At 38.6% G+C, this 27,921-nt stretch overlaps 22 non-coding genes across 22 annotated transcripts; all 22 read left to right on the forward strand.

Annotated features, from left to right (window-relative positions):
• The first annotated feature begins 132 nt into the window (after positions 1-132).
• On the forward strand, positions 133-251 carry LOC143702134 (5S ribosomal RNA). The gene has a single exon (XR_013190350.1). It is a non-coding gene; the product is annotated as a 5S ribosomal RNA (ribosomal RNA).
• Positions 252-430: 179 nt separating this feature from the next.
• LOC143702172 (5S ribosomal RNA) lies at positions 431-549 on the forward strand. The gene has a single exon (XR_013190386.1). It is a non-coding gene; the product is annotated as a 5S ribosomal RNA (ribosomal RNA).
• Positions 550-718: 169 nt separating this feature from the next.
• LOC143702174 (5S ribosomal RNA) lies at positions 719-837 on the forward strand. Its single transcript, XR_013190388.1, has one exon. It is a non-coding gene; the product is annotated as a 5S ribosomal RNA (ribosomal RNA).
• Positions 838-1,006: 169 nt separating this feature from the next.
• Positions 1,007-1,125, forward strand: LOC143702074 (5S ribosomal RNA). The gene has a single exon (XR_013190293.1). It is a non-coding gene; the product is annotated as a 5S ribosomal RNA (ribosomal RNA).
• A 170-nt stretch (positions 1,126-1,295) lies between these two features.
• On the forward strand, positions 1,296-1,414 carry LOC143702075 (5S ribosomal RNA). Its single transcript, XR_013190294.1, has one exon. It is a non-coding gene; the product is annotated as a 5S ribosomal RNA (ribosomal RNA).
• Positions 1,415-1,583: 169 nt separating this feature from the next.
• On the forward strand, positions 1,584-1,702 carry LOC143702175 (5S ribosomal RNA). The gene has a single exon (XR_013190389.1). It is a non-coding gene; the product is annotated as a 5S ribosomal RNA (ribosomal RNA).
• A 169-nt stretch (positions 1,703-1,871) lies between these two features.
• Positions 1,872-1,990, forward strand: LOC143702077 (5S ribosomal RNA). Its single transcript, XR_013190295.1, has one exon. It is a non-coding gene; the product is annotated as a 5S ribosomal RNA (ribosomal RNA).
• Positions 1,991-2,160: 170 nt separating this feature from the next.
• On the forward strand, positions 2,161-2,279 carry LOC143702132 (5S ribosomal RNA). Its single transcript, XR_013190348.1, has one exon. It is a non-coding gene; the product is annotated as a 5S ribosomal RNA (ribosomal RNA).
• A 177-nt stretch (positions 2,280-2,456) lies between these two features.
• On the forward strand, positions 2,457-2,575 carry LOC143702176 (5S ribosomal RNA). Its single transcript, XR_013190390.1, has one exon. It is a non-coding gene; the product is annotated as a 5S ribosomal RNA (ribosomal RNA).
• A 170-nt stretch (positions 2,576-2,745) lies between these two features.
• LOC143702177 (5S ribosomal RNA) lies at positions 2,746-2,864 on the forward strand. The gene has a single exon (XR_013190391.1). It is a non-coding gene; the product is annotated as a 5S ribosomal RNA (ribosomal RNA).
• Positions 2,865-3,033: 169 nt separating this feature from the next.
• On the forward strand, positions 3,034-3,152 carry LOC143702133 (5S ribosomal RNA). Its single transcript, XR_013190349.1, has one exon. It is a non-coding gene; the product is annotated as a 5S ribosomal RNA (ribosomal RNA).
• A 169-nt stretch (positions 3,153-3,321) lies between these two features.
• Positions 3,322-3,440, forward strand: LOC143702079 (5S ribosomal RNA). The gene has a single exon (XR_013190297.1). It is a non-coding gene; the product is annotated as a 5S ribosomal RNA (ribosomal RNA).
• A 5,994-nt stretch (positions 3,441-9,434) lies between these two features.
• Positions 9,435-9,553, forward strand: LOC143702178 (5S ribosomal RNA). The gene has a single exon (XR_013190392.1). It is a non-coding gene; the product is annotated as a 5S ribosomal RNA (ribosomal RNA).
• A 169-nt stretch (positions 9,554-9,722) lies between these two features.
• Positions 9,723-9,841, forward strand: LOC143702080 (5S ribosomal RNA). Its single transcript, XR_013190298.1, has one exon. It is a non-coding gene; the product is annotated as a 5S ribosomal RNA (ribosomal RNA).
• Positions 9,842-10,011: 170 nt separating this feature from the next.
• On the forward strand, positions 10,012-10,130 carry LOC143702014 (5S ribosomal RNA). Its single transcript, XR_013190234.1, has one exon. It is a non-coding gene; the product is annotated as a 5S ribosomal RNA (ribosomal RNA).
• Positions 10,131-10,299: 169 nt separating this feature from the next.
• Positions 10,300-10,418, forward strand: LOC143702081 (5S ribosomal RNA). The gene has a single exon (XR_013190299.1). It is a non-coding gene; the product is annotated as a 5S ribosomal RNA (ribosomal RNA).
• A 5,983-nt stretch (positions 10,419-16,401) lies between these two features.
• Positions 16,402-16,520, forward strand: LOC143702082 (5S ribosomal RNA). The gene has a single exon (XR_013190300.1). It is a non-coding gene; the product is annotated as a 5S ribosomal RNA (ribosomal RNA).
• A 170-nt stretch (positions 16,521-16,690) lies between these two features.
• LOC143702015 (5S ribosomal RNA) lies at positions 16,691-16,809 on the forward strand. Its single transcript, XR_013190235.1, has one exon. It is a non-coding gene; the product is annotated as a 5S ribosomal RNA (ribosomal RNA).
• A 169-nt stretch (positions 16,810-16,978) lies between these two features.
• On the forward strand, positions 16,979-17,097 carry LOC143702083 (5S ribosomal RNA). Its single transcript, XR_013190301.1, has one exon. It is a non-coding gene; the product is annotated as a 5S ribosomal RNA (ribosomal RNA).
• A 5,983-nt stretch (positions 17,098-23,080) lies between these two features.
• LOC143702084 (5S ribosomal RNA) lies at positions 23,081-23,199 on the forward strand. The gene has a single exon (XR_013190302.1). It is a non-coding gene; the product is annotated as a 5S ribosomal RNA (ribosomal RNA).
• Positions 23,200-23,369: 170 nt separating this feature from the next.
• Positions 23,370-23,488, forward strand: LOC143702016 (5S ribosomal RNA). Its single transcript, XR_013190236.1, has one exon. It is a non-coding gene; the product is annotated as a 5S ribosomal RNA (ribosomal RNA).
• A 169-nt stretch (positions 23,489-23,657) lies between these two features.
• LOC143702085 (5S ribosomal RNA) lies at positions 23,658-23,776 on the forward strand. Its single transcript, XR_013190303.1, has one exon. It is a non-coding gene; the product is annotated as a 5S ribosomal RNA (ribosomal RNA).
• Positions 23,777-27,921: the final 4,145 nt, after the last annotated feature.

The following is a 27,921-nucleotide window of genomic DNA, read 5'->3' on the forward strand; positions in this document are numbered from 1 at the left end:
TCAGAAAGCCTTTAAAAGTCTCTGAGATTCTTCAGAGAGCATGAAAGAGTTTGAGTTTTTTCAAAAGTTCTTCTTAGTTTTCTTCATTAATGGTCTAACCTTTTAAATAGCCCAATTTTGGCAGCAGTTTTCGCTTACGGCCATACCACCTTGGTCACGCCCGATCTCGTCTGATCTCGGAAGCTAAGCAGGGTCAGGCCTGGTTAGTACTTGGATGGGAGACCGCCTGGGAATACCAGGTGCTGTAAGCTTTTTTGATTTAAAAAAAAAAAAAAAAAAAAAGAGTCCCTGTGCTTCTTCAGAAAGCCTTTAAAAGTCTCTGAGATTCTTCAGAGAGCATGAAAGAGTTTGAGTTTTTTCAAAAGTTCTTCTTAGTTTTCTTCATTAATGGTCTAACCTTTTAAATAGCCCAATTTTGGCAGCAGTTTTCGCTTACGGCCATACCACCTTGGTCACGCCCGATCTCGTCTGATCTCGGAAGCTAAGCAGGGTCGGGCCTGGTTAGTACTTGGATGGGAGACCGCCTGGGAATACCAGGTGCTGTAAGCTTTTTTGATTTAAACAAAAAAAGAGTCCCTGAGCTTCTTCAGAAAGCCTTTAAAAGTCTCTGAGATTCTTCAGAGAGCATGAAAGAGTTTGAGTTTTTTCAAAAGTTCTTCTTAGTTTTCTTCATTAATGGTCTAACCTTTTAAATAGCCCAATTTTGGCAGCAGTTTTCGCTTACGGCCATACCACCTTGGTCACGCCCGATCTCGTCTGATCTCGGAAGCTAAGCAGGGTCGGGCCTGGTTAGTACTTGGATGGGAGACCGCCTGGGAATACCAGGTGCTGTAAGCTTTTTTGATTTAAACAAAAAAAGAGTCCCTGAGCTTCTTCAGAAAGCCTTTAAAAGTCTCTGAGATTCTTCAGAGAGCATGAAAGAGTTTGAGTTTTTTCAAAAGTTCTTCTTAGTTTTCTTCATTAATGGTCTAACCTTTTAAATAGCCCAATTTTGGCAGCAGTTTTCGCTTACGGCCATACCACCTTGGCCACGCCCGATCTCGTCTGATCTCGGAAGCTAAGCAGGGTCGGGCCTGGTTAGTACTTGGATGGGAGACCGCCTGGGAATACCAGGTGCTGTAAGCTTTTTTGATTTAAACAAAAAAAAGAGTCCCTGAGCTTCTTCAGAAAGCCTTTAAAAGTCTCTGAGATTCTTCAGAGAGCATGAAAGAGTTTGAGTTTTTTCAAAAGTTCTTCTTAGTTTTCTTCATTAATGGTCTAACCTTTTAAATAGCCCAATTTTGGCAGCAGTTTTCGCTTACGGCCATACCACCTTGGCCACGCCCGATCTCGTCTGATCTCGGAAGCTAAGCAGGGTCGGGCCTGGTTAGTACTTGGATGGGAGACCGCCTGGGAATACCAGGTGCTGTAAGCTTTTTTGATTTAAACAAAAAAAGAGTCCCTGAGCTTCTTCAGAAAGCCTTTAAAAGTCTCTGAGATTCTTCAGAGAGCATGAAAGAGTTTGAGTTTTTTCAAAAGTTCTTCTTAGTTTTCTTCATTAATGGTCTAACCTTTTAAATAGCCCAATTTTGGCAGCAGTTTTCGCTTACGGCCATACCACCTTGGTCACGCCCGATCTCGTCTGATCTCGGAAGCTAAGCAGGGTCGGGCCTGGTTAGTACTTGGATGGGAGACCGCCTGGGAATACCAGGTGCTGTAAGCTTTTTTGATTTAAACAAAAAAAGAGTCCCTGAGCTTCTTCAGAAAGCCTTTAAAAGTCTCTGAGATTCTTCAGAGAGCATGAAAGAGTTTGAGTTTTTTCAAAAGTTCTTCTTAGTTTTCTTTATTAATGGTCTAACCTTTTAAATAGCCCAATTTTGGCAGCAGTTTTCGCTTACGGCCATACCACCTTGGCCACGCCCGATCTCGTCTGATCTCGGAAGCTAAGCAGGGTCGGGCCTGGTTAGTACTTGGATGGGAGACCGCCTGGGAATACCAGGTGCTGTAAGCTTTTTTGATTTAAACAAAAAAAAGAGTCCCTGAGCTTCTTCAGAAAGCCTTTAAAAGTCTCTGAGATTCTTCAGAGAGCATGAAAGAGTTTGAGTTTTTTCAAAAGTTCTTCTTAGTTTTCTTCATTAATGGTCTAACCTTTTAAATAGCCCAATTTTGGCAGCAGTTTTCGCTTACGGCCATACCACCTTGGTCACGCCCGATCTTGTCTGATCTCGGAAGCTAAGCAGGGTCGGGCCTGGTTAGTACTTGGATGGGAGACCGCCTGGGAATACCAGGTGCTGTAAGCTTTTTTGATTTAAAAAAAAAAAAAAAAAAAGAGTCCCTGTGCTTCTTCAGAAAGCCTTTAAAAGTCTCTGAGATTCTTCAGAGAGCATGAAAGAGTTTGAGTTTTTTCAAAAGTTCTTCTTAGTTTTCTTCATTAATGGTCTAACCTTTTAAATAGCCCAATTTTGGCAGCAGTTTTCGCTTACGGCCATACCACCTTGGTCACGCCCGATCTCGTCTGATCTCGGAAGCTAAGCAGGGTCGGGCCTGGTTAGTACTTGGATGGGAGACCGCCTGGGAATACCAGGTGCTGTAAGCTTTTTTGATTTAAAAAAAAAAAAGAGTCCCTGTGCTTCTTCAGAAAGCCTTTAAAAGTCTCTGAGATTCTTCAGAGAGCATGAAAGAGTTTGAGTTTTTTCAAAAGTTCTTCTTAGTTTTCTTCATTAATGGTCTAACCTTTTAAATAGCCCAATTTTGGCAGCAGTTTTCGCTTACGGCCATACCACCTTGGTCACGCCCGATCTCGTCTGATCTCGGAAGCTAAGCAGGGTCGGGCCTGGTTAGTACTTGGATGGGAGACCGCCTGGGAATACCAGGTGCTGTAAGCTTTTTTGATTTAAACAAAAAAAGAGTCCCTGAGCTTCTTCAGAAAGCCTTTAAAAGTCTCTGAGATTCTTCAGAGAGCATGAAAGAGTTTGAGTTTTTTCAAAAGTTCTTCTTAGTTTTCTTCATTAATGGTCTAACCTTTTAAATAGCCCAATTTTGGCAGCAGTTTTCGCTTACGGCCATACCACCTTGGTCACGCCAGATCTCGTCTGATCTCGGAAGCTAAGCAGGGTCGGGCCTGGTTAGTACTTGGATGGGAGACCGCCTGGGAATACCAGGTGCTGTAAGCTTTTTTGATTTAAACAAAAAAAGAGTCCCTGAGCTTCTTCAGAAAGCCTTTAAAAGTCTCTGAGATTCTTCAGAGAGCATGAAAGAGTTTGAGTTTTTTCAAAAGTTCTTCTTAGTTTTCTTCATTAATGGTCTAACCTTTTAAATAGCCCAATTTTGGCAGCAGTTTTCGCTTACGGCCATACCACCTTGGCCACGCCCGATCTCGTCTGATCTCGGAAGCTAAGCAGGGTCGGGCCTGGTTAGTACTTGGATGGGAGACCGCCTGGGAATACCAGGTGCTGTAAGCTTTTTTGATTTAAACAAAAAAAAGAGTCCCTGAGCTTCTTCAGAAAGCCTTTAAAAGTCTCTGAGATTCTTCAGAGAGCATGAAAGAGTTTGAGTTTTTTCAAAAGTTCTTCTTAGTTTTCTTCATTAATGGTCTAACCTTTTAAATAGCCCAATTTTGGCAGCAGTTTTCGCTTACGGCCATACCACCTTGGGCACGCCCTAGTGGAAGCAGGAAGTGGTAGAGTCAGTGGAGAGAACAGGTGGAGAGTGTTTGTTTGGAAGATATTTTGAGTTTTGTGCTAAAACAACCCTTTATTAAACAAGGAATTGTAATTTGTGGAGTTATTTACTCCCCAAACGGCATTTCTGCTGTTTGGGGATTAGTACTTCTGGCACAGTGGAGGTGGGATTGCAAGCGGACAACATGGAAAAGGGAAGAGGAGTGGACAAGCGGAATGTGAGTGAAAATGGCGGTGAAGATGAACAAAGGAGAAGGAATTATGAGAAGAGACTAACAGTGCTGGTGGAGATAGAGGGAGAGGACAGAATAACCATGATGGAACTGCTGAAGAAAGTAAGAGAGGAATGTGGAGTGGTCATCGGATGCAGGTACAAAACTCCAAAGGAATATGAACTAACAATGGAGGAGGAGAAAGGAAAAGATAAAATATTGGATGGATTAAAGATAAAACAGAGCAGAATCATGGCGAAAGAAATAAACAGCACTGAGATGGTAGTTTCATTCCTGGGTCTGCCTACGTACATCCAGGATGAGGAAATAATGAGAAAGCTAACGGAATGGGGAGTGACGGCTGTCTCAAGAATAAAGAGGAGAATGTGGCCAGGGACTGATATAGCGGATGGGACCAGATTTTTAAAAGTCAAGTTCACTGATACGGTCAAATCCTTGCCATATTCCACAAAGTTTGACACAATGGGAGGTACGGAGCACTTCAGAGTCATCCATGACAGACAGGTGAAAGTTTGTCGCTTGTGCATTCAACCGGGGCACATAGTGAGAGACTGCCCAAGCTTCAAGTGCTTCAAGTGCAACAAGCAGGGACACTACGCACGGGAGTGTAAGGAGGGGAATTGCAAGGAGTGTCAGATGAGGTATGGACTGTGTGTATGTGAAACGCCGGCGGAGATGGGAGAAGAGAGCATCGAAGGTGAGCCATCAGATCTTTACGAGGTGGATGAGGAGGAGGAAAGTGAGGAGGGGGAAGGTGTAGCGGCTGGAGAAGAGGTGAGAAGTGGCACTTGGTGCGAAAAAGAAGGAAAAGGAGAACGGAGAGCTGCCGAGAGAGAGAGTGGTCGAGAGGAAGCGGTCTCAGGACTATGGCAGAGAGAAAGAGGAGGAAAAAATAAAGTTCTGGAACTAGATGAAGGGACACATTTAAGAGACGGAAAAGCAAAAATATTGAAAGAACGGGAGAGCGAAGAAGACAATGGAGAGATATCGAAAGGTGATGGTGAAAGTCAAGGTGCAAAAAGTATGAAGGAGAAGGATGAAGGAGGGAGGGGAGAAAAGGAGATGTCAGAGAACCCAGCATTAAACGTGGAGGAGGAAATGGACACAAGTGAGGAAAAGAGCATAAAGAAGAAAAGAAAGAAAAATGGGAAGGAGGAGCATACTGCAAAAAAGTAAGGAATTGGATTTACTGAAATGAGTTTGAGATTCCTTAAAACTATAATATATATTATGTGTGGCGTTATGAATATTGCATGCTTGAACGCCAATGGACTAAGAGATGTAAACAAGTTTGAGAAGGTGAAGGGAGTGCTTAAAGTAGACATAATATGTTTACAAGAGACGCATTGGTCGGAAGAAATAATGGGAAATATAAAAAAAGAGTGGGAAGATGACATTTTTGTAAACCATGGAAATCAAAAAGCTTGTGGTGTGGCGATTTTGATAAAGAGGGATAGAGTGTATAATGTACAACAAATTTATAAAGATGGTAAAGGAAGATTGTTAGTAATAGATTTTATGTTTCACAATGAGCTACTTAGGTTGATAAATGTTTACGCGCCTAATGTAGAAACTGAAAGAAAAGAAGTCTTCAAAGAAATTAAGCCGTTATGTAAAGGGAAATTTATAGTAATGGGAGACTTCAATGTTTGGTGCACAAGACTAGATGCATCAAGTAGTGCAAATTTTAAATCAGATGTGTCTAGGAAATATTTAAATGAATGGATGATGAGCGAGGATATAGTTGATGCTTGGAGAGAGAAAAATCCTTATAAAAGAGAGTTTTCTAGAAGGCAAATGGTGATGGGGAGTTTGAAGCAAAGCCGAATAGATTTATGTTTAATTAAAAGGGAAATGTTAGGATACGTGAAAAATGTGAAATATAAGTTTATAGGAATAAGTGACCATGCTGCTATGACAGTTAAGTTCGGTGTAAATACGGAAGAGAGAGGTGGGGGAGTGTGGTGTTTGAATGCATCTCTGCTAAAGGAAAAGGCATATAAAGAAAATATCAGCAAATGTATAAGGTATGAAATGGCAAACCCATTGTTTAATGAAAATGTGTGTGAATGGTGGGAAATAATGAAAGCAAAAATAAAAAAAAGAAGTGTTAGATATTCAAAACAAAGGGATTTCATGAGGAGGAGTAAAGTAGAAGCAATGGAAAATGCATTAAAGAAGGAAGCAGAGAAAATAGATAGGGATCCTAAGCACGGAAAAGAATGTTTTTTGAAGATAAAAGCAGAGATGGAGGAATATGAAAAAGAAAAAAGTAAGGGTGCAATAGTAAGGAGTAGGGCACAGTATGCTTTAGAGGGAGAAAGGAGTACAAAGTTCTTTCTGAACTTAGAGAAAAAAAAGCAGAGGAAAAATCATATTTTTGAGTTGGAAAATGAAAAAGGGATAAAAGTAACTGATTATGTGGAGATAATAAGAGTAGTAGAGTCGTTTTATAGAGAATTATTTAAGAAAGAAGGTGTAAAACAGGACTGTGTGGATGAGGTTTTAAATACTGTAAGTGATAGGTTAAATGAAGAGGATAAAAGTATGTGTGAAAGAGATATAAGGATTGAAGAAATAAAAGAAGCAATAGAGCAAACAAAACCGAATAAAAGCCCAGGTGCAGACGGTCTAATACATGAATTTTATAAGACTTTTGTTGATATTATAGCACCAATATTGTGGAAGCTCTATAAGAGTATGGAAGAGAGAGGGGAAATGCCACAATCAATGGGTTTAGGAGTAATCACCATCTTGTACAAAAATAAGGGGAGTCCACTTAAGTTGGAAAATTATAGACCATTGAGTCTTTTAAACACAGACTATAAAATTTTAACAAAAGTATTAGCTAATAGAATAAAAAAGGTAGTAGGGACAATAATATCACCAAATCAAGCATACAGCATAATGGGAAGAGATATCACAGACACAATTAGTACAATAAGGGATGTAGTAGAAAGCATGGGAAAGGATGGAGAGGGCGGTTTGATTTTATCGATGGATTTAAATAAGGCGTTTGATAGGGTAGAGCACAGCTTCATGGAGCAAACAATGAGAAGATTTGGATTTGGGGAGAGGATTCTAAGGTGGATAAAGTTAGTATATGATAATGCTAAGAGTTGTGTGAAAATTAATGGGGTGTTAACTGACCCTTTTCCTTTAGAGAGGTCAGTTAGGCAAGGATGTCCATTGTTGGCATTGCTATACTCAATAACAGCAGAGCCTTTGGCAACACTGATTAAAGGAGATAAAGAAATAAGAGGAATTCAAATACCATATGGGGGAGTCAGCATTATTCATCAGTATGCAGATGATACCACATTTACAGTTAAGGACATAGAGAGTATAAATAGAATAAGGGAACATATGGGAACATACGGAAAAGCGTCAGGTGCAAAAATAAATGTAGATAAATCCGAAATAATGAGTATAGGAGGTGTGGATATAAAAGGGTCAGACACTCCCTTTAAAATAACTACAGAGTATTTGAAGATTCTAGGTGTAAACATAGGAGTAAATGTAAAAGAAGCTAGAGATGCTACGTGGACAGGAATATTAAATAAAATTAAACAAGTTTTACAATTTTGGAGACTAAGGGAGTTAAGATTAAGAGGCAAAGTAGTAGTAGCTAATTCATTATTGCTTACAAAATGTAACTATGTGATGGGGGTAATAGACCTACCAAATTGGGTGTTGAATGGAATTAAAGAGACAGTGAATATTTTTTTGTGGGGAGGTAAAGGAGTTAGAATATCAGCAAAAACTCTAATAGCGGATTATAAGGAGGGAGGCTTGAAGTTGATTGATTTAGAAGTTAAAACAAAGGCAATAAGAGTGAAAGCGATAAAAAAATATCTATATGATAAAGTAGAGTATGGATGGAAGGGTTATATGAGAAATTACTTAGATAAAAGTGCAGGATGTGGTGAGGAAGGATTGTTCATGGCCTTAAAAAAACCAATGATTGAAAAGGTGCCATTATTTTATCAGGAAGTCTTTAGTGCATGGTCTGAGTTTGTAGTGAATGTGGGATATGAATGTGAGAATATAAATCAAGTGCATCATCAGCCAATTTTCTTGAATCCAAAAGTAAGGTTAGGAGGGAAAATGCTTTACAATAGATTGTTCATGAGAGCGGGTATTAGAAAAGTAAAAGATATGGCATATGAATATGTGAAGGGGTTCTTACCAAATAGGGCAATATATGACTGTGTGGTGGGATGGGATGATGAGATTGAACAAGCAAAAGTGGACCGTGAGTGTGAAAATATTAAAATAAGCCTGCCTAAGAGCTGGGTGGAAAGGATAGAGAGAGAGACTGTTAAAGTGGGAAATTGGGGAATTCCAGAAATGTACATTATGGAAAATAATAATAAGAAGTATTTGTCTGAGATAAATGTGAAAATGATATATAAGATGTTGCTGAAAAAGGAAATCAAAATGCCTGCATCAGAAGCTGTATGGACAAAACTATTTCCAGATTTGAATGTGAAGACAATTTGGAAGAACTTAAGGGTGAAATATAATGGACTGGATTGTGAGAACCTGGACTTTAAGCTCAGACATAATAGGATATACACAAAGGTGGTAATCCATCAAATAAACAAAAATGTGAAAAGGGAATGTGATTTATGTGGGACAGAGCCAGAGACCCTGATGCATATATTCTTTGAATGTAAAGAGCTTCAAGTGTTCCATGAAAAATTGAAAAAGATGGTCAAGGATGGAATGGGAAAAGATGTAACAGGGAATGAATGGAAAAAACTGTTTTTATTCGGTGAATGTATGAATCACAAAGACAAGAGGGTTAATTTCTGGAATTTTATGTTAAGTCATGCAAGATATGCAATATGGGTGAGAAGGAACTTGGCATATTTTGAAGGGAAGAAAGTGGATGTAATTGAGATGTTTAAAACTGTTGTAAGAAAGAATGTGTATCTAATGTGGCAATATTTGAGCAAAGAGGAATTTGAAAAGGCATTTGTGGATGAAGAATGTGGGCTTATAAGTATAGATATAAATAAAGGGTTAAGTTTATGTTTTTGAAAAGAGACAATGAGCTTGAATAATGGTTCAACATTTTATTTGGAATATTCTGGTGGAGGAAGATTGAAGAAAATTAAGTTATGTTTTTTCCCTGTATGATTCATTGATATGTGAGATGAATTAGTGTTGGGGTTATAATGATTGGAATCATAATTTCATAATTGTTATGTAAAAAAATTTTGTTACTTTTTGATAATAAAAAAAAAAAAAAAAAAAAGGTCACGCCCGATCTCGTCTGATCTCGGAAGCTAAGCAGGGTCGGGCCTGGTTAGTACTTGGATGGGAGACCGCCTGGGAATACCAGGTGCTGTAAGCTTTTTTGATTTAAAAAAAAAAAAAAAAAAAAAAGAGTCCCTGTGCTTCTTCAGAAAGCCTTTAAAAGTCTCTGAGATTCTTCAGAGAGCATGAAAGAGTTTGAGTTTTTTCAAAAGTTCTTCTTAGTTTTCTTCATTAATGGTCTAACCTTTTAAATAGCCCAATTTTGGCTGCAGTTTTCGCTTACGGCCATACCACCTTGGTCACGCCCGATCTCGTCTGATCTCGGAAGCTAAGCAGGGTCGGGCCTGGTTAGTACTTGGATGGGAGACCGCCTGGGAATACCAGGTGCTGTAAGCTTTTTTGATTTAAACAAAAAAAGAGTCCCTGAGCTTCTTCAGAAAGCCTTTAAAAGTCTCTGAGATTCTTCAGAGAGCATGAAAGAGTTTGAGTTTTTTCAAAAGTTCTTCTTAGTTTTCTTCATTAATGGTCTAACCTTTTAAATAGCCCAATTTTGGCAGCAGTTTTCGCTTACGGCCATACCACCTTGGCCACGCCCGATCTCGTCTGATCTCGGAAGCTAAGCAGGGTCGGGCCTGGTTAGTACTTGGATGGGAGACCGCCTGGGAATACCAGGTGCTGTAAGCTTTTTTGATTTAAACAAAAAAAAGAGTCCCTGAGCTTCTTCAGAAAGCCTTTAAAAGTCTCTGAGATTCTTCAGAGAGCATGAAAGAGTTTGAGTTTTTTCAAAAGTTCTTCTTAGTTTTCTTCATTAATGGTCTAACCTTTTAAATAGCCCAATTTTGGCAGCAGTTTTCGCTTACGGCCATACCACCTTGGTCACGCCCGATCTCGTCTGATCTCGGAAGCTAAGCAGGGTCGGGCCTGGTTAGTACTTGGATGGGAGACCGCCTGGGAATACCAGGTGCTGTAAGCTTTTTTGATTTAAACAAAAAAAGAGTCCCTGAGCTTCTTCAGAAAGCCTTTAAAAGTCTCTGAGATTCTTCAGAGAGCATGAAAGAGTTTGAGTTTTTTCAAAAGTTCTTCTTAGTTTTCTTCATTAATGGTCTAACCTTTTAAATAGCCCAATTTTGGCAGCAGTTTTCGCTTACGGCCATACCACCTTGGCCACGCCCGATCTCGTCTGATCTCGGAAGCTAAGCAGGGTCGGGCCTGGTTAGTACTTGGATGGGAGACCGCCTGGGAATACCAGGTGCTGTAAGCTTTTTTGATTTAAACAAAAAAAAGAGTCCCTGAGCTTCTTCAGAAAGCCTTTAAAAGTCTCTGAGATTCTTCAGAGAGCATGAAAGAGTTTGAGTTTTTTCAAAAGTTCTTCTTAGTTTTCTTCATTAATGGTCTAACCTTTTAAATAGCCCAATTTTGGCAGCAGTTTTCGCTTACGGCCATACCACCTTGGGCACGCCCTAGTGGAAGCAGGAAGTGGTAGAGTCAGTGGAGAGAACAGGTGGAGAGTGTTTGTTTGGAAGATATTTTGAGTTTTGTGCTAAAACAACCCTTTATTAAACAAGGAATTGTAATTTGTGGAGTTATTTACTCCCCAAACGGCATTTCTGCTGTTTGGGGATTAGTACTTCTGGCACAGTGGAGGTGGGATTGCAAGCGGACAACATGGAAAAGGGAAGAGGAGTGGACAAGCGGAATGTGAGTGAAAATGGCGGTGAAGATGAACAAAGGAGAAGGAATTATGAGAAGAGACTAACAGTGCTGGTGGAGATAGAGGGAGAGGACAGAATAACCATGATGGAACTGCTGAAGAAAGTAAGAGAGGAATGTGGAGTGGTCATCGGATGCAGGTACAAAACTCCAAAGGAATATGAACTAACAATGGAGGAGGAGAAAGGAAAAGATAAAATATTGGATGGATTAAAGATAAAACAGAGCAGAATCATGGCGAAAGAAATAAACAGCACTGAGATGGTAGTTTCATTCCTGGGTCTGCCTACGTACATCCAGGATGAGGAAATAATGAGAAAGCTAACGGAATGGGGAGTGACGGCTGTCTCAAGAATAAAGAGGAGAATGTGGCCAGGGACTGATATAGCGGATGGGACCAGATTTTTAAAAGTCAAGTTCACTGATACGGTCAAATCCTTGCCATATTCCACAAAGTTTGACACAATGGGAGGTACGGAGCACTTCAGAGTCATCCATGACAGACAGGTGAAAGTTTGTCGCTTGTGCATTCAACCGGGGCACATAGTGAGAGACTGCCCAAGCTTCAAGTGCTTCAAGTGCAACAAGCAGGGACACTACGCACGGGAGTGTAAGGAGGGGAATTGCAAGGAGTGTCAGATGAGGTATGGACTGTGTGTATGTGAAACGCCGGCGGAGATGGGAGAAGAGAGCATCGAAGGTGAGCCATCAGATCTTTACGAGGTGGATGAGGAGGAGGAAAGTGAGGAGGGGGAAGGTGTAGCGGCTGGAGAAGAGGTGAGAAGTGGCACTTGGTGCGAAAAAGAAGGAAAAGGAGAACGGAGAGCTGCCGAGAGAGAGAGTGGTCGAGAGGAAGCGGTCTCAGGACTATGGCAGAGAGAAAGAGGAGGAAAAAATAAAGTTCTGGAACTAGATGAAGGGACACATTTAAGAGACGGAAAAGCAAAAATATTGAAAGAACGGGAGAGCGAAGAAGACAATGGAGAGATATCGAAAGGTGATGGTGAAAGTCAAGGTGCAAAAAGTATGAAGGAGAAGGATGAAGGAGGGAGGGGAGAAAAGGAGATGTCAGAGAACCCAGCATTAAACGTGGAGGAGGAAATGGACACAAGTGAGGAAAAGAGCATAAAGAAGAAAAGAAAGAAAAATGGGAAGGAGGAGCATACTGCAAAAAAGTAAGGAATTGGATTTACTGAAATGAGTTTGAGATTCCTTAAAACTATAATATATATTATGTGTGGCGTTATGAATATTGCATGCTTGAACGCCAATGGACTAAGAGATGTAAACAAGTTTGAGAAGGTGAAGGGAGTGCTTAAAGTAGACATAATATGTTTACAAGAGACGCATTGGTCGGAAGAAATAATGGGAAATATAAAAAAAGAGTGGGAAGATGACATTTTTGTAAACCATGGAAATCAAAAAGCTTGTGGTGTGGCGATTTTGATAAAGAGGGATAGAGTGTATAATGTACAACAAATTTATAAAGATGGTAAAGGAAGATTGTTAGTAATAGATTTTATGTTTCACAATGAGCTACTTAGGTTGATAAATGTTTACGCGCCTAATGTAGAAACTGAAAGAAAAGAAGTCTTCAAAGAAATTAAGCCGTTATGTAAAGGGAAATTTATAGTAATGGGAGACTTCAATGTTTGGTGCACAAGACTAGATGCATCAAGTAGTGCAAATTTTAAATCAGATGTGTCTAGGAAATATTTAAATGAATGGATGATGAGCGAGGATATAGTTGATGCTTGGAGAGAGGAAAATCCTTATAAAAGAGAGTTTTCTAGAAGGCAAATGGTGATGGGGAGTTTGAAGCAAAGCCGAATAGATTTATGTTTAATTAAAAGGGAAATGTTAGGATACGTGAAAAATGTGAAATATAAGTTTATAGGAATAAGTGACCATGCTGCTATGACAGTTAAGTTCGGTGTAAATACGGAAGAGAGAGGTGGGGGAGTGTGGTGTTTGAATGCATCTCTGCTAAAGGAAAAGGCATATAAAGAAAATATCAGCAAATGTATAAGGTATGAAATGGCAAACCCATTGTTTAATGAAAATGTGTGTGAATGGTGGGAAATAATGAAAGCAAAAATAAAAAAAAGAAGTGTTAGATATTCAAAACAAAGGGATTTCATGAGGAGGAGTAAAGTAGAAGCAATGGAAAATGCATTAAAGAAGGAAGCAGAGAAAATAGATAGGGATCCTAAGCACGGAAAAGAATGTTTTTTGAAGATAAAAGCAGAGATGGAGGAATATGAAAAAGAAAAAAGTAAGGGTGCAATAGTAAGGAGTAGGGCACAGTATGCTTTAGAGGGAGAAAGGAGTACAAAGTTCTTTCTGAACTTAGAGAAAAAAAAGCAGAGGAAAAATCATATTTTTGAGTTGGAAAATGAAAAAGGGATAAAAGTAACTGATTATGTGGAGATAATAAGAGTAGTAGAGTCGTTTTATAGAGAATTATTTAAGAAAGAAGGTGTAAAACAGGACTGTGTGGATGAGGTTTTAAATACTGTAAGTGCTAGGTTAAATGAAGAGGATAAAAGTATGTGTGAAAGAGATATAAGGATTGAAGAAATAAAAGAAGCAATAGAGCAAACAAAACCGAATAAAAGCCCAGGTGCAGACGGTCTAATACATGAATTTTATAAGACTTTTGTTGATATTATAGCACCAATATTGTGGAAGCTCTATAAGAGTATGGAAGAGAGAGGGGAAATGCCACAATCAATGGGTTTAGGAGTAATCACCATCTTGTACAAAAATAAGGGGAGTCCACTTAAGTTGGAAAATTATAGACCATTGAGTCTTTTAAACACAGACTATAAAATTTTAACAAAAGTATTAGCTAATAGAATAAAAAAGGTAGTAGGGACAATAATATCACCAAATCAAGCATACAGCATAATGGGAAGAGATATCACAGACACAATTAGTACAATAAGGGATGTAGTAGAAAGCATGGGAAAGGATGGAGAGGGCGGTTTGATTTTATCGATGGATTTAAATAAGGCGTTTGATAGGGTAGAGCACAGCTTCATGGAGCAAACAATGAGAAGATTTGGATTTGGGGAGAGGATTCTAAGGTGGATAAAGTTAGTATATGATAATGCTAAGAGTTGTGTGAAAATTAATGGGGTGTTAACTGACCCTTTTCCTTTAGAGAGGTCAGTTAGGCAAGGATGTCCATTGTCGGCATTGCTATACTCAATAACAGCAGAGCCTTTGGCAACACTGATTAAAGGAGATAAAGAAATAAGAGGAATTCAAATACCATATGGGGGAGTCAGCATTATTCATCAGTATGCAGATGATACCACATTTACAGTTAAGGACATAGAGAGTATAAATAGAATAAGGGAACATATGGGAACATACGGAAAAGCGTCAGGTGCAAAAATAAATGTAGATAAATCCGAAATAATGAGTATAGGAGGTGTGGATATAAAAGGGTCAGACACTCCCTTTAAAATAACTACAGAGTATTTGAAGATTCTAGGTGTAAACATAGGAGTAAATGTAAAAGAAGCTAGAGATGCTACGTGGACAGGAATATTAAATAAAATTAAACAAGTTTTACAATTTTGGAGACTAAGGGAGTTAAGATTAAGAGGCAAAGTAGTAGTAGCTAATTCATTATTGCTTACAAAATGTAACTATGTGATGGGGGTAATAGACCTACCAAATTGGGTGTTGAATGGAATTAAAGAGACAGTGAATATTTTTTTGTGGGGAGGTAAAGGAGTTAGAATATCAGCAAAAACTCTAATAGCGGATTATAAGGAGGGAGGCTTGAAGTTGATTGATTTAGAAGTTAAAAGAAAGGCAATAAGAGTGAAAGCGATAAAAAAATATCTATATGATAAAGTAGAGTATGGATGGAAGGGTTATATGAGAAATTACTTAGATAAAAGTGCAGGATGTGGTGAGGAAGGATTGTTCATGGCCTTAAAAAAACCAATGATTGAAAAGGTGCCATTATTTTATCAGGAAGTCTTTAGTGCATGGTCTGAGTTTGTAGTGAATGTGGGATATGAATGTGAGAATATAAATCAAGTGCATCATCAGCCAATTTTCTTGAATCCAAAAGTAAGGTTAGGAGGGAAAATGCTTTACAATAGATTGTTCATGAGAGCGGGTATTAGAAAAGTAAAAGATATGGCATATGAATATGTGAAGGGGTTCTTACCAAATAGGGCAATATATGACTGTGTGGTGGGATGGGATGATGAGATTGAACAAGCAAAAGTGGACCGTGAGTGTGAAAATATTAAAATAAGCCTGCCTAAGAGCTGGGTGGAAAGGATAGAGAGAGAGACTGTTAAAGTGGGAAATTGGGGAATTCCAGAAATGTACATTATGGAAAATAATAATAAGAAGTATTTGTCTGAGATAAATGTGAAAATGATATATAAGATGTTGCTGAAAAAGGAAATCAAAATGCCTGCATCAGAAGCTGTATGGACAAAACTATTTCCAGATTTGAATGTGAAGACAATTTGGAAGAACTTAAGGGTGAAATATAATGGACTGGATTGTGAGAACCTGGACTTTAAGCTCAGACATAATAGGATATACACAAAGGTGGTAATCCATCAAATAAACAAAAATGTGAAAAGGGAATGTGATTTATGTGGGACAGAGCCAGAGACCCTGATGCATATATTCTTTGAATGTAAAGAGCTTCAAGTGTTCCATGAAAAATTGAAAAAGATGGTCAAGGATGGAATGGGAAAAGATGTAACAGGGAATGAATGGAAAAAACTGTTTTTATTCGGTGAATGTATGAATCACAAAGACAAGAGGGTTAATTTCTGGAATTTTATGTTAAGTCATGCAAGATATGCAATATGGGTGAGAAGGAACTTGGCATATTTTGAAGGGAAGAAAGTGGATGTAATTGAGATGTTTAAAACTGTTGTAAGAAAGAATGTGTATCTAATGTGGCAATATTTGAGCAAAGAGGAATTTGAAAAGGCATTTGTGGATGAAGAATGTGGGCTTATAAGTATAGATATAAATAAAGGGTTAAGTTTATGTTTTTGAAAAGAGACAATGAGCTTGAATAATGGTTCAACATTTTATTTGGAATATTCTGGTGGAGGAAGATTGAAGAAAATTAAGTTATGTTTTTTCCCTGTATGATTCATTGATATGTGAGATGAATTAGTGTTGGGGTTATAATGATTGGAATCATAATTTCATAATTGTTATGTAAAAAAATTTTGTTACTTTTTGATAATAAAAAAAAAAAAAAAAAAAAGGTCACGCCCGATCTCGTCTGATCTCGGAAGCTAAGCAGGGTCGGGCCTGGTTAGTACTTGGATGGGAGACCGCCTGGGAATACCAGGTGCTGTAAGCTTTTTTGATTTAAACAAAAAAAGAGTCCCTGAGCTTCTTCAGAAAGCCTTTAAAAGTCTCTGAGATTCTTCAGAGAGCATGAAAGAGTTTGAGTTTTTTCAAAAGTTCTTCTTAGTTTTCTTCATTAATGGTCTAACCTTTTAAATAGCCCAATTTTGGCAGCAGTTTTCGCTTACGGCCATACCACCTTGGCCACGCCCGATCTCGTCTGATCTCGGAAGCTAAGCAGGGTCGGGCCTGGTTAGTACTTGGATGGGAGACCGCCTGGGAATACCAGGTGCTGTAAGCTTTTTTGATTTAAACAAAAAAAAGAGTCCCTGAGCTTCTTCAGAAAGCCTTTAAAAGTCTCTGAGATTCTTCAGAGAGCATGAAAGAGTTTGAGTTTTTTCAAAAGTTCTTCTTAGTTTTCTTCATTAATGGTCTAACCTTTTAAATAGCCCAATTTTGGCAGCAGTTTTCGCTTACGGCCATACCACCTTGGTCACGCCCGATCTCGTCTGATCTCGGAAGCTAAGCAGGGTCGGGCCTGGTTAGTACTTGGATGGGAGACCGCCTGGGAATACCAGGTGCTGTAAGCTTTTTTGATTTAAACAAAAAAAGAGTCCCTGAGCTTCTTCAGAAAGCCTTTAAAAGTCTCTGAGATTCTTCAGAGAGCATGAAAGAGTTTGAGTTTTTTCAAAAGTTCTTCTTAGTTTTCTTCATTAATGGTCTAACCTTTTAAATAGCCCAATTTTGGCAGCAGTTTTCGCTTACGGCCATACCACCTTGGCCACGCCCGATCTCGTCTGATCTCGGAAGCTAAGCAGGGTCGGGCCTGGTTAGTACTTGGATGGGAGACCGCCTGGGAATACCAGGTGCTGTAAGCTTTTTTGATTTAAACAAAAAAAAGAGTCCCTGAGCTTCTTCAGAAAGCCTTTAAAAGTCTCTGAGATTCTTCAGAGAGCATGAAAGAGTTTGAGTTTTTTCAAAAGTTCTTCTTAGTTTTCTTCATTAATGGTCTAACCTTTTAAATAGCCCAATTTTGGCAGCAGTTTTCGCTTACGGCCATACCACCTTGGGCACGCCCTAGTGGAAGCAGGAAGTGGTAGAGTCAGTGGAGAGAACAGGTGGAGAGTGTTTGTTTGGAAGATATTTTGAGTTTTGTGCTAAAACAACCCTTTATTAAACAAGGAATTGTAATTTGTGGAGTTATTTACTCCCCAAACGGCATTTCTGCTGTTTGGGGATTAGTACTTCTGGCACAGTGGAGGTGGGATTGCAAGCGGACAACATGGAAAAGGGAAGAGGAGTGGACAAGCGGAATGTGAGTGAAAATGGCGGTGAAGATGAACAAAGGAGAAGGAATTATGAGAAGAGACTAACAGTGCTGGTGGAGATAGAGGGAGAGGACAGAATAACCATGATGGAACTGCTGAAGAAAGTAAGAGAGGAATGTGGAGTGGTCATCGGATGCAGGTACAAAACTCCAAAGGAATATGAACTAACAATGGAGGAGGAGAAAGGAAAAGATAAAATATTGGATGGATTAAAGATAAAACAGAGCAGAATCATGGCGAAAGAAATAAACAGCACTGAGATGGTAGTTTCATTCCTGGGTCTGCCTACGTACATCCAGGATGAGGAAATAATGAGAAAGCTAACGGAATGGGGAGTGACGGCTGTCTCAAGAATAAAGAGGAGAATGTGGCCAGGGACTGATATAGCGGATGGGACCAGATTTTTAAAAGTCAAGTTCACTGATACGGTCAAATCCTTGCCATATTCCACAAAGTTTGACACAATGGGAGGTACGGAGCACTTCAGAGTCATCCATGACAGACAGGTGAAAGTTTGTCGCTTGTGCATTCAACCGGGGCACATAGTGAGAGACTGCCCAAGCTTCAAGTGCTTCAAGTGCAACAAGCAGGGACACTACGCACGGGAGTGTAAGGAGGGGAATTGCAAGGAGTGTCAGATGAGGTATGGACTGTGTGTATGTGAAACGCCGGCGGAGATGGGAGAAGAGAGCATCGAAGGTGAGCCATCAGATCTTTACGAGGTGGATGAGGAGGAGGAAAGTGAGGAGGGGGAAGGTGTAGCGGCTGGAGAAGAGGTGAGAAGTGGCACTTGGTGCGAAAAAGAAGGAAAAGGAGAACGGAGAGCTGCCGAGAGAGAGAGTGGTCGAGAGGAAGCGGTCTCAGGACTATGGCAGAGAGAAAGAGGAGGAAAAAATAAAGTTCTGGAACTAGATGAAGGGACACATTTAAGAGACGGAAAAGCAAAAATATTGAAAGAACGGGAGAGCGAAGAAGACAATGGAGAGATATCGAAAGGTGATGGTGAAAGTCAAGGTGCAAAAAGTATGAAGGAGAAGGATGAAGGAGGGAGGGGAGAAAAGGAGATGTCAGAGAACCCAGCATTAAACGTGGAGGAGGAAATGGACACAAGTGAGGAAAAGAGCATAAAGAAGAAAAGAAAGAAAAATGGGAAGGAGGAGCATACTGCAAAAAAGTAAGGAATTGGATTTACTGAAATGAGTTTGAGATTCCTTAAAACTATAATATATATTATGTGTGGCGTTATGAATATTGCATGCTTGAACGCCAATGGACTAAGAGATGTAAACAAGTTTGAGAAGGTGAAGGGAGTGCTTAAAGTAGACATAATATGTTTACAAGAGACGCATTGGTCGGAAGAAATAATGGGAAATATAAAAAAAGAGTGGGAAGATGACATTTTTGTAAACCATGGAAATCAAAAAGCTTGTGGTGTGGCGATTTTGATAAAGAGGGATAGAGTGTATAATGTACAACAAATTTATAAAGATGGTAAAGGAAGATTGTTAGTAATAGATTTTATGTTTCACAATGAGCTACTTAGGTTGATAAATGTTTACGCGCCTAATGTAGAAACTGAAAGAAAAGAAGTCTTCAAAGAAATTAAGCCGTTATGTAAAGGGAAATTTATAGTAATGGGAGACTTCAATGTTTGGTGCACAAGACTAGATGCATCAAGTAGTGCAAATTTTAAATCAGATGTGTCTAGGAAATATTTAAATGAATGGATGATGAGCGAGGATATAGTTGATGCTTGGAGAGAGGAAAATCCTTATAAAAGAGAGTTTTCTAGAAGGCAAATGGTGATGGGGAGTTTGAAGCAAAGCCGAATAGATTTATGTTTAATTAAAAGGGAAATGTTAGGATACGTGAAAAATGTGAAATATAAGTTTATAGGAATAAGTGACCATGCTGCTATGACAGTTAAGTTCGGTGTAAATACGGAAGAGAGAGGTGGGGGAGTGTGGTGTTTGAATGCATCTCTGCTAAAGGAAAAGGCATATAAAGAAAATATCAGCAAATGTATAAGGTATGAAATGGCAAACCCATTGTTTAATGAAAATGTGTGTGAATGGTGGGAAATAATGAAAGCAAAAATAAAAAAAAGAAGTGTTAGATATTCAAAACAAAGGGATTTCATGAGGAGGAGTAAAGTAGAAGCAATGGAAAATGCATTAAAGAAGGAAGCAGAGAAAATAGATAGGGATCCTAAGCACGGAAAAGAATGTTTTTTGAAGATAAAAGCAGAGATGGAGGAATATGAAAAAGAAAAAAGTAAGGGTGCAATAGTAAGGAGTAGGGCACAGTATGCTTTAGAGGGAGAAAGGAGTACAAAGTTCTTTCTGAACTTAGAGAAAAAAAAGCAGAGGAAAAATCATATTTTTGAGTTGGAAAATGAAAAAGGGATAAAAGTAACTGATTATGTGGAGATAATAAGAGTAGTAGAGTCGTTTTATAGAGAATTATTTAAGAAAGAAGGTGTAAAACAGGACTGTGTGGATGAGGTTTTAAATACTGTAAGTGCTAGGTTAAATGAAGAGGATAAAAGTATGTGTGAAAGAGATATAAGGATTGAAGAAATAAAAGAAGCAATAGAGCAAACAAAACCGAATAAAAGCCCAGGTGCAGACGGTCTAATACATGAATTTTATAAGACTTTTGTTGATATTATAGCACCAATATTGTGGAAGCTCTATAAGAGTATGGAAGAGAGAGGGGAAATGCCACAATCAATGGGTTTAGGAGTAATCACCATCTTGTACAAAAATAAGGGGAGTCCACTTAAGTTGGAAAATTATAGACCATTGAGTCTTTTAAACACAGACTATAAAATTTTAACAAAAGTATTAGCTAATAGAATAAAAAAGGTAGTAGGGACAATAATATCACCAAATCAAGCATACAGCATAATGGGAAGAGATATCACAGACACAATTAGTACAATAAGGGATGTAGTAGAAAGCATGGGAAAGGATGGAGAGGGCGGTTTGATTTTATCGATGGATTTAAATAAGGCGTTTGATAGGGTAGAGCACAGCTTCATGGAGCAAACAATGAGAAGATTTGGATTTGGGGAGAGGATTCTAAGGTGGATAAAGTTAGTATATGATAATGCTAAGAGTTGTGTGAAAATTAATGGGGTGTTAACTGACCCTTTTCCTTTAGAGAGGTCAGTTAGGCAAGGATGTCCATTGTCGGCATTGCTATACTCAATAACAGCAGAGCCTTTGGCAACACTGATTAAAGGAGATAAAGAAATAAGAGGAATTCAAATACCATATGGGGGAGTCAGCATTATTCATCAGTATGCAGATGATACCACATTTACAGTTAAGGACATAGAGAGTATAAATAGAATAAGGGAACATATGGGAACATACGGAAAAGCGTCAGGTGCAAAAATAAATGTAGATAAATCCGAAATAATGAGTATAGGAGGTGTGGATATAAAAGGGTCAGACACTCCCTTTAAAATAACTACAGAGTATTTGAAGATTCTAGGTGTAAACATAGGAGTAAATGTAAAAGAAGCTAGAGATGCTACGTGGACAGGAATATTAAATAAAATTAAACAAGTTTTACAATTTTGGAGACTAAGGGAGTTAAGATTAAGAGGCAAAGTAGTAGTAGCTAATTCATTATTGCTTACAAAATGTAACTATGTGATGGGGGTAATAGACCTACCAAATTGGGTGTTGAATGGAATTAAAGAGACAGTGAATATTTTTTTGTGGGGAGGTAAAGGAGTTAGAATATCAGCAAAAACTCTAATAGCGGATTATAAGGAGGGAGGCTTGAAGTTGATTGATTTAGAAGTTAAAAGAAAGGCAATAAGAGTGAAAGCGATAAAAAAATATCTATATGATAAAGTAGAGTATGGATGGAAGGGTTATATGAGAAATTACTTAGATAAAAGTGCAGGATGTGGTGAGGAAGGATTGTTCATGGCCTTAAAAAAACCAATGATTGAAAAGGTGCCATTATTTTATCAGGAAGTCTTTAGTGCATGGTCTGAGTTTGTAGTGAATGTGGGATATGAATGTGAGAATATAAATCAAGTGCATCATCAGCCAATTTTCTTGAATCCAAAAGTAAGGTTAGGAGGGAAAATGCTTTACAATAGATTGTTCATGAGAGCGGGTATTAGAAAAGTAAAAGATATGGCATATGAATATGTGAAGGGGTTCTTACCAAATAGGGCAATATATGACTGTGTGGTGGGATGGGATGATGAGATTGAACAAGCAAAAGTGGACCGTGAGTGTGAAAATATTAAAATAAGCCTGCCTAAGAGCTGGGTGGAAAGGATAGAGAGAGAGACTGTTAAAGTGGGAAATTGGGGAATTCCAGAAATGTACATTATGGAAAATAATAATAAGAAGTATTTGTCTGAGATAAATGTGAAAATGATATATAAGATGTTGCTGAAAAAGGAAATCAAAATGCCTGCATCAGAAGCTGTATGGACAAAACTATTTCCAGATTTGAATGTGAAGACAATTTGGAAGAACTTAAGGGTGAAATATAATGGACTGGATTGTGAGAACCTGGACTTTAAGCTCAGACATAATAGGATATACACAAAGGTGGTAATCCATCAAATAAACAAAAATGTGAAAAGGGAATGTGATTTATGTGGGACAGAGCCAGAGACCCTGATGCATATATTCTTTGAATGTAAAGAGCTTCAAGTGTTCCATGAAAAATTGAAAAAGATGGTCAAGGATGGAATGGGAAAAGATGTAACAGGGAATGAATGGAAAAAACTGTTTTTATTCGGTGAATGTATGAATCACAAAGACAAGAGGGTTAATTTCTGGAATTTTATGTTAAGTCATGCAAGATATGCAATATGGGTGAGAAGGAACTTGGCATATTTTGAAGGGAAGAAAGTGGATGTAATTGAGATGTTTAAAACTGTTGTAAGAAAGAATGTGTATCTAATGTGGCAATATTTGAGCAAAGAGGAATTTGAAAAGGCATTTGTGGATGAAGAATGTGGGCTTATAAGTATAGATATAAATAAAGGGTTAAGTTTATGTTTTTGAAAAGAGACAATGAGCTTGAATAATGGTTCAACATTTTATTTGGAATATTCTGGTGGAGGAAGATTGAAGAAAATTAAGTTATGTTTTTTCCCTGTATGATTCATTGATATGTGAGATGAATTAGTGTTGGGGTTATAATGATTGGAATCATAATTTCATAATTGTTATGTAAAAAAATTTTGTTACTTTTTGATAATAAAAAAAAAAAAAAAAAAAAGGTCACGCCCGATCTCGTCTGATCTCGGAAGCTAAGCAGGGTCGGGCCTGGTTAGTACTTGGATGGGAGACCGCCTGGGAATACCAGGTGCTGTAAGCTTTTTTGATTTAAACAAAAAAAGAGTCCCTGAGCTTCTTCAGAAAGCCTTTAAAAGTCTCTGAGATTCTTCAGAGAGCATGAAAGAGTTTGAGTTTTTTCAAAAGTTCTTCTTAGTTTTCTTCATTAATGGTCTAACCTTTTAAATAGCCCAATTTTGGCAGCAGTTTTCGCTTACGGCCATACCACCTTGGCCACGCCCGATCTCGTCTGATCTCGGAAGCTAAGCAGGGTCGGGCCTGGTTAGTACTTGGATGGGAGACCGCCTGGGAATACCAGGTGCTGTAAGCTTTTTTGATTTAAACAAAAAAAAGAGTCCCTGAGCTTCTTCAGAAAGCCTTTAAAAGTCTCTGAGATTCTTCAGAGAGCATGAAAGAGTTTGAGTTTTTTCAAAAGTTCTTCTTAGTTTTCTTCATTAATGGTCTAACCTTTTAAATAGCCCAATTTTGGCAGCAGTTTTCGCTTACGGCCATACCACCTTGGTCACGCCCGATCTCGTCTGATCTCGGAAGCTAAGCAGGGTCGGGCCTGGTTAGTACTTGGATGGGAGACCGCCTGGGAATACCAGGTGCTGTAAGCTTTTTTGATTTAAACAAAAAAAGAGTCCCTGAGCTTCTTCAGAAAGCCTTTAAAAGTCTCTGAGATTCTTCAGAGAGCATGAAAGAGTTTGAGTTTTTTCAAAAGTTCTTCTTAGTTTTCTTCATTAATGGTCTAACCTTTTAAATAGCCCAATTTTGGCAGCAGTTTTCGCTTACGGCCATACCACCTTGGCCACGCCCGATCTCGTCTGATCTCGGAAGCTAAGCAGGGTCGGGCCTGGTTAGTACTTGGATGGGAGACCGCCTGGGAATACCAGGTGCTGTAAGCTTTTTTGATTTAAACAAAAAAAAGAGTCCCTGAGCTTCTTCAGAAAGCCTTTAAAAGTCTCTGAGATTCTTCAGAGAGCATGAAAGAGTTTGAGTTTTTTCAAAAGTTCTTCTTAGTTTTCTTCATTAATGGTCTAACCTTTTAAATAGCCCAATTTTGGCAGCAGTTTTCGCTTACGGCCATACCACCTTGGGCACGCCCTAGTGGAAGCAGGAAGTGGTAGAGTCAGTGGAGAGAACAGGTGGAGAGTGTTTGTTTGGAAGATATTTTGAGTTTTGTGCTAAAACAACCCTTTATTAAACAAGGAATTGTAATTTGTGGAGTTATTTACTCCCCAAACGGCATTTCTGCTGTTTGGGGATTAGTACTTCTGGCACAGTGGAGGTGGGATTGCAAGCGGACAACATGGAAAAGGGAAGAGGAGTGGACAAGCGGAATGTGAGTGAAAATGGCGGTGAAGATGAACAAAGGAGAAGGAATTATGAGAAGAGACTAACAGTGCTGGTGGAGATAGAGGGAGAGGACAGAATAACCATGATGGAACTGCTGAAGAAAGTAAGAGAGGAATGTGGAGTGGTCATCGGATGCAGGTACAAAACTCCAAAGGAATATGAACTAACAATGGAGGAGGAGAAAGGAAAAGATAAAATATTGGATGGATTAAAGATAAAACAGAGCAGAATCATGGCGAAAGAAATAAACAGCACTGAGATGGTAGTTTCATTCCTGGGTCTGCCTACGTACATCCAGGATGAGGAAATAATGAGAAAGCTAACGGAATGGGGAGTGACGGCTGTCTCAAGAATAAAGAGGAGAATGTGGCCAGGGACTGATATAGCGGATGGGACCAGATTTTTAAAAGTCAAGTTCACTGATACGGTCAAATCCTTGCCATATTCCACAAAGTTTGACACAATGGGAGGTACGGAGCACTTCAGAGTCATCCATGACAGACAGGTGAAAGTTTGTCGCTTGTGCATTCAACCGGGGCACATAGTGAGAGACTGCCCAAGCTTCAAGTGCTTCAAGTGCAACAAGCAGGGACACTACGCACGGGAGTGTAAGGAGGGGAATTGCAAGGAGTGTCAGATGAGGTATGGACTGTGTGTATGTGAAACGCCGGCGGAGATGGGAGAAGAGAGCATCGAAGGTGAGCCATCAGATCTTTACGAGGTGGATGAGGAGGAGGAAAGTGAGGAGGGGGAAGGTGTAGCGGCTGGAGAAGAGGTGAGAAGTGGCACTTGGTGCGAAAAAGAAGGAAAAGGAGAACGGAGAGCTGCCGAGAGAGAGAGTGGTCGAGAGGAAGCGGTCTCAGGACTATGGCAGAGAGAAAGAGGAGGAAAAAATAAAGTTCTGGAACTAGATGAAGGGACACATTTAAGAGACGGAAAAGCAAAAATATTGAAAGAACGGGAGAGCGAAGAAGACAATGGAGAGATATCGAAAGGTGATGGTGAAAGTCAAGGTGCAAAAAGTATGAAGGAGAAGGATGAAGGAGGGAGGGGAGAAAAGGAGATGTCAGAGAACCCAGCATTAAACGTGGAGGAGGAAATGGACACAAGTGAGGAAAAGAGCATAAAGAAGAAAAGAAAGAAAAATGGGAAGGAGGAGCATACTGCAAAAAAGTAAGGAATTGGATTTACTGAAATGAGTTTGAGATTCCTTAAAACTATAATATATATTATGTGTGGCGTTATGAATATTGCATGCTTGAACGCCAATGGACTAAGAGATGTAAACAAGTTTGAGAAGGTGAAGGGAGTGCTTAAAGTAGACATAATATGTTTACAAGAGACGCATTGGTCGGAAGAAATAATGGGAAATATAAAAAAAGAGTGGGAAGATGACATTTTTGTAAACCATGGAAATCAAAAAGCTTGTGGTGTGGCGATTTTGATAAAGAGGGATAGAGTGTATAATGTACAACAAATTTATAAAGATGGTAAAGGAAGATTGTTAGTAATAGATTTTATGTTTCACAATGAGCTACTTAGGTTGATAAATGTTTACGCGCCTAATGTAGAAACTGAAAGAAAAGAAGTCTTCAAAGAAATTAAGCCGTTATGTAAAGGGAAATTTATAGTAATGGGAGACTTCAATGTTTGGTGCACAAGACTAGATGCATCAAGTAGTGCAAATTTTAAATCAGATGTGTCTAGGAAATATTTAAATGAATGGATGATGAGCGAGGATATAGTTGATGCTTGGAGAGAGGAAAATCCTTATAAAAGAGAGTTTTCTAGAAGGCAAATGGTGATGGGGAGTTTGAAGCAAAGCCGAATAGATTTATGTTTAATTAAAAGGGAAATGTTAGGATACGTGAAAAATGTGAAATATAAGTTTATAGGAATAAGTGACCATGCTGCTATGACAGTTAAGTTCGGTGTAAATACGGAAGAGAGAGGTGGGGGAGTGTGGTGTTTGAATGCATCTCTGCTAAAGGAAAAGGCATATAAAGAAAATATCAGCAAATGTATAAGGTATGAAATGGCAAACCCATTGTTTAATGAAAATGTGTGTGAATGGTGGGAAATAATGAAAGCAAAAATAAAAAAAAGAAGTGTTAGATATTCAAAACAAAGGGATTTCATGAGGAGGAGTAAAGTAGAAGCAATGGAAAATGCATTAAAGAAGGAAGCAGAGAAAATAGATAGGGATCCTAAGCACGGAAAAGAATGTTTTTTGAAGATAAAAGCAGAGATGGAGGAATATGAAAAAGAAAAAAGTAAGGGTGCAATAGTAAGGAGTAGGGCACAGTATGCTTTAGAGGGAGAAAGGAGTACAAAGTTCTTTCTGAACTTAGAGAAAAAAAAGCAGAGGAAAAATCATATTTTTGAGTTGGAAAATGAAAAAGGGATAAAAGTAACTGATTATGTGGAGATAATAAGAGTAGTAGAGTCGTTTTATAGAGAATTATTTAAGAAAGAAGGTGTAAAACAGGACTGTGTGGATGAGGTTTTAAATACTGTAAGTGCTAGGTTAAATGAAGAGGATAAAAGTATGTGTGAAAGAGATATAAGGATTGAAGAAATAAAAGAAGCAATAGAGCAAACAAAACCGAATAAAAGCCCAGGTGCAGACGGTCTAATACATGAATTTTATAAGACTTTTGTTGATATTATAGCACCAATATTGTGGAAGCTCTATAAGAGTATGGAAGAGAGAGGGGAAATGCCACAATCAATGGGTTTAGGAGTAATCACCATCTTGTACAAAAATAAGGGGAGTCCACTTAAGTTGGAAAATTATAGACCATTGAGTCTTTTAAACACAGACTATAAAATTTTAACAAAAGTATTAGCTAATAGAATAAAAAAGGTAGTAGGGACAATAATATCACCAAATCAAGCATACAGCATAATGGGAAGAGATATCACAGACACAATTAGTACAATAAGGGATGTAGTAGAAAGCATGGGAAAGGATGGAGAGGGCGGTTTGATTTTATCGATGGATTTAAATAAGGCGTTTGATAGGGTAGAGCACAGCTTCATGGAGCAAACAATGAGAAGATTTGGATTTGGGGAGAGGATTCTAAGGTGGATAAAGTTAGTATATGATAATGCTAAGAGTTGTGTGAAAATTAATGGGGTGTTAACTGACCCTTTTCCTTTAGAGAGGTCAGTTAGGCAAGGATGTCCATTGTCGGCATTGCTATACTCAATAACAGCAGAGCCTTTGGCAACACTGATTAAAGGAGATAAAGAAATAAGAGGAATTCAAATACCATATGGGGGAGTCAGCATTATTCATCAGTATGCAGATGATACCACATTTACAGTTAAGGACATAGAGAGTATAAATAGAATAAGGGAACATATGGGAACATACGGAAAAGCGTCAGGTGCAAAAATAAATGTAGATAAATCCGAAATAATGAGTATAGGAGGTGTGGATATAAAAGGGTCAGACACTCCCTTTAAAATAACTACAGAGTATTTGAAGATTCTAGGTGTAAACATAGGAGTAAATGTAAAAGAAGCTAGAGATGCTACGTGGACAGGAATATTAAATAAAATTAAACAAGTTTTACAATTTTGGAGACTAAGGGAGTTAAGATTAAGAGGCAAAGTAGTAGTAGCTAATTCATTATTGCTTACAAAATGTAACTATGTGATGGGGGTAATAGACCTACCAAATTGGGTG

This window comes from Siphateles boraxobius, unplaced genomic scaffold, assembly GCF_051911475.1.
Source record: "Siphateles boraxobius isolate OS27281-9 unplaced genomic scaffold, OSU_SipBor_1 344, whole genome shotgun sequence".
NCBI lineage: Eukaryota > Metazoa > Chordata > Actinopteri > Cypriniformes > Leuciscidae > Siphateles > Siphateles boraxobius.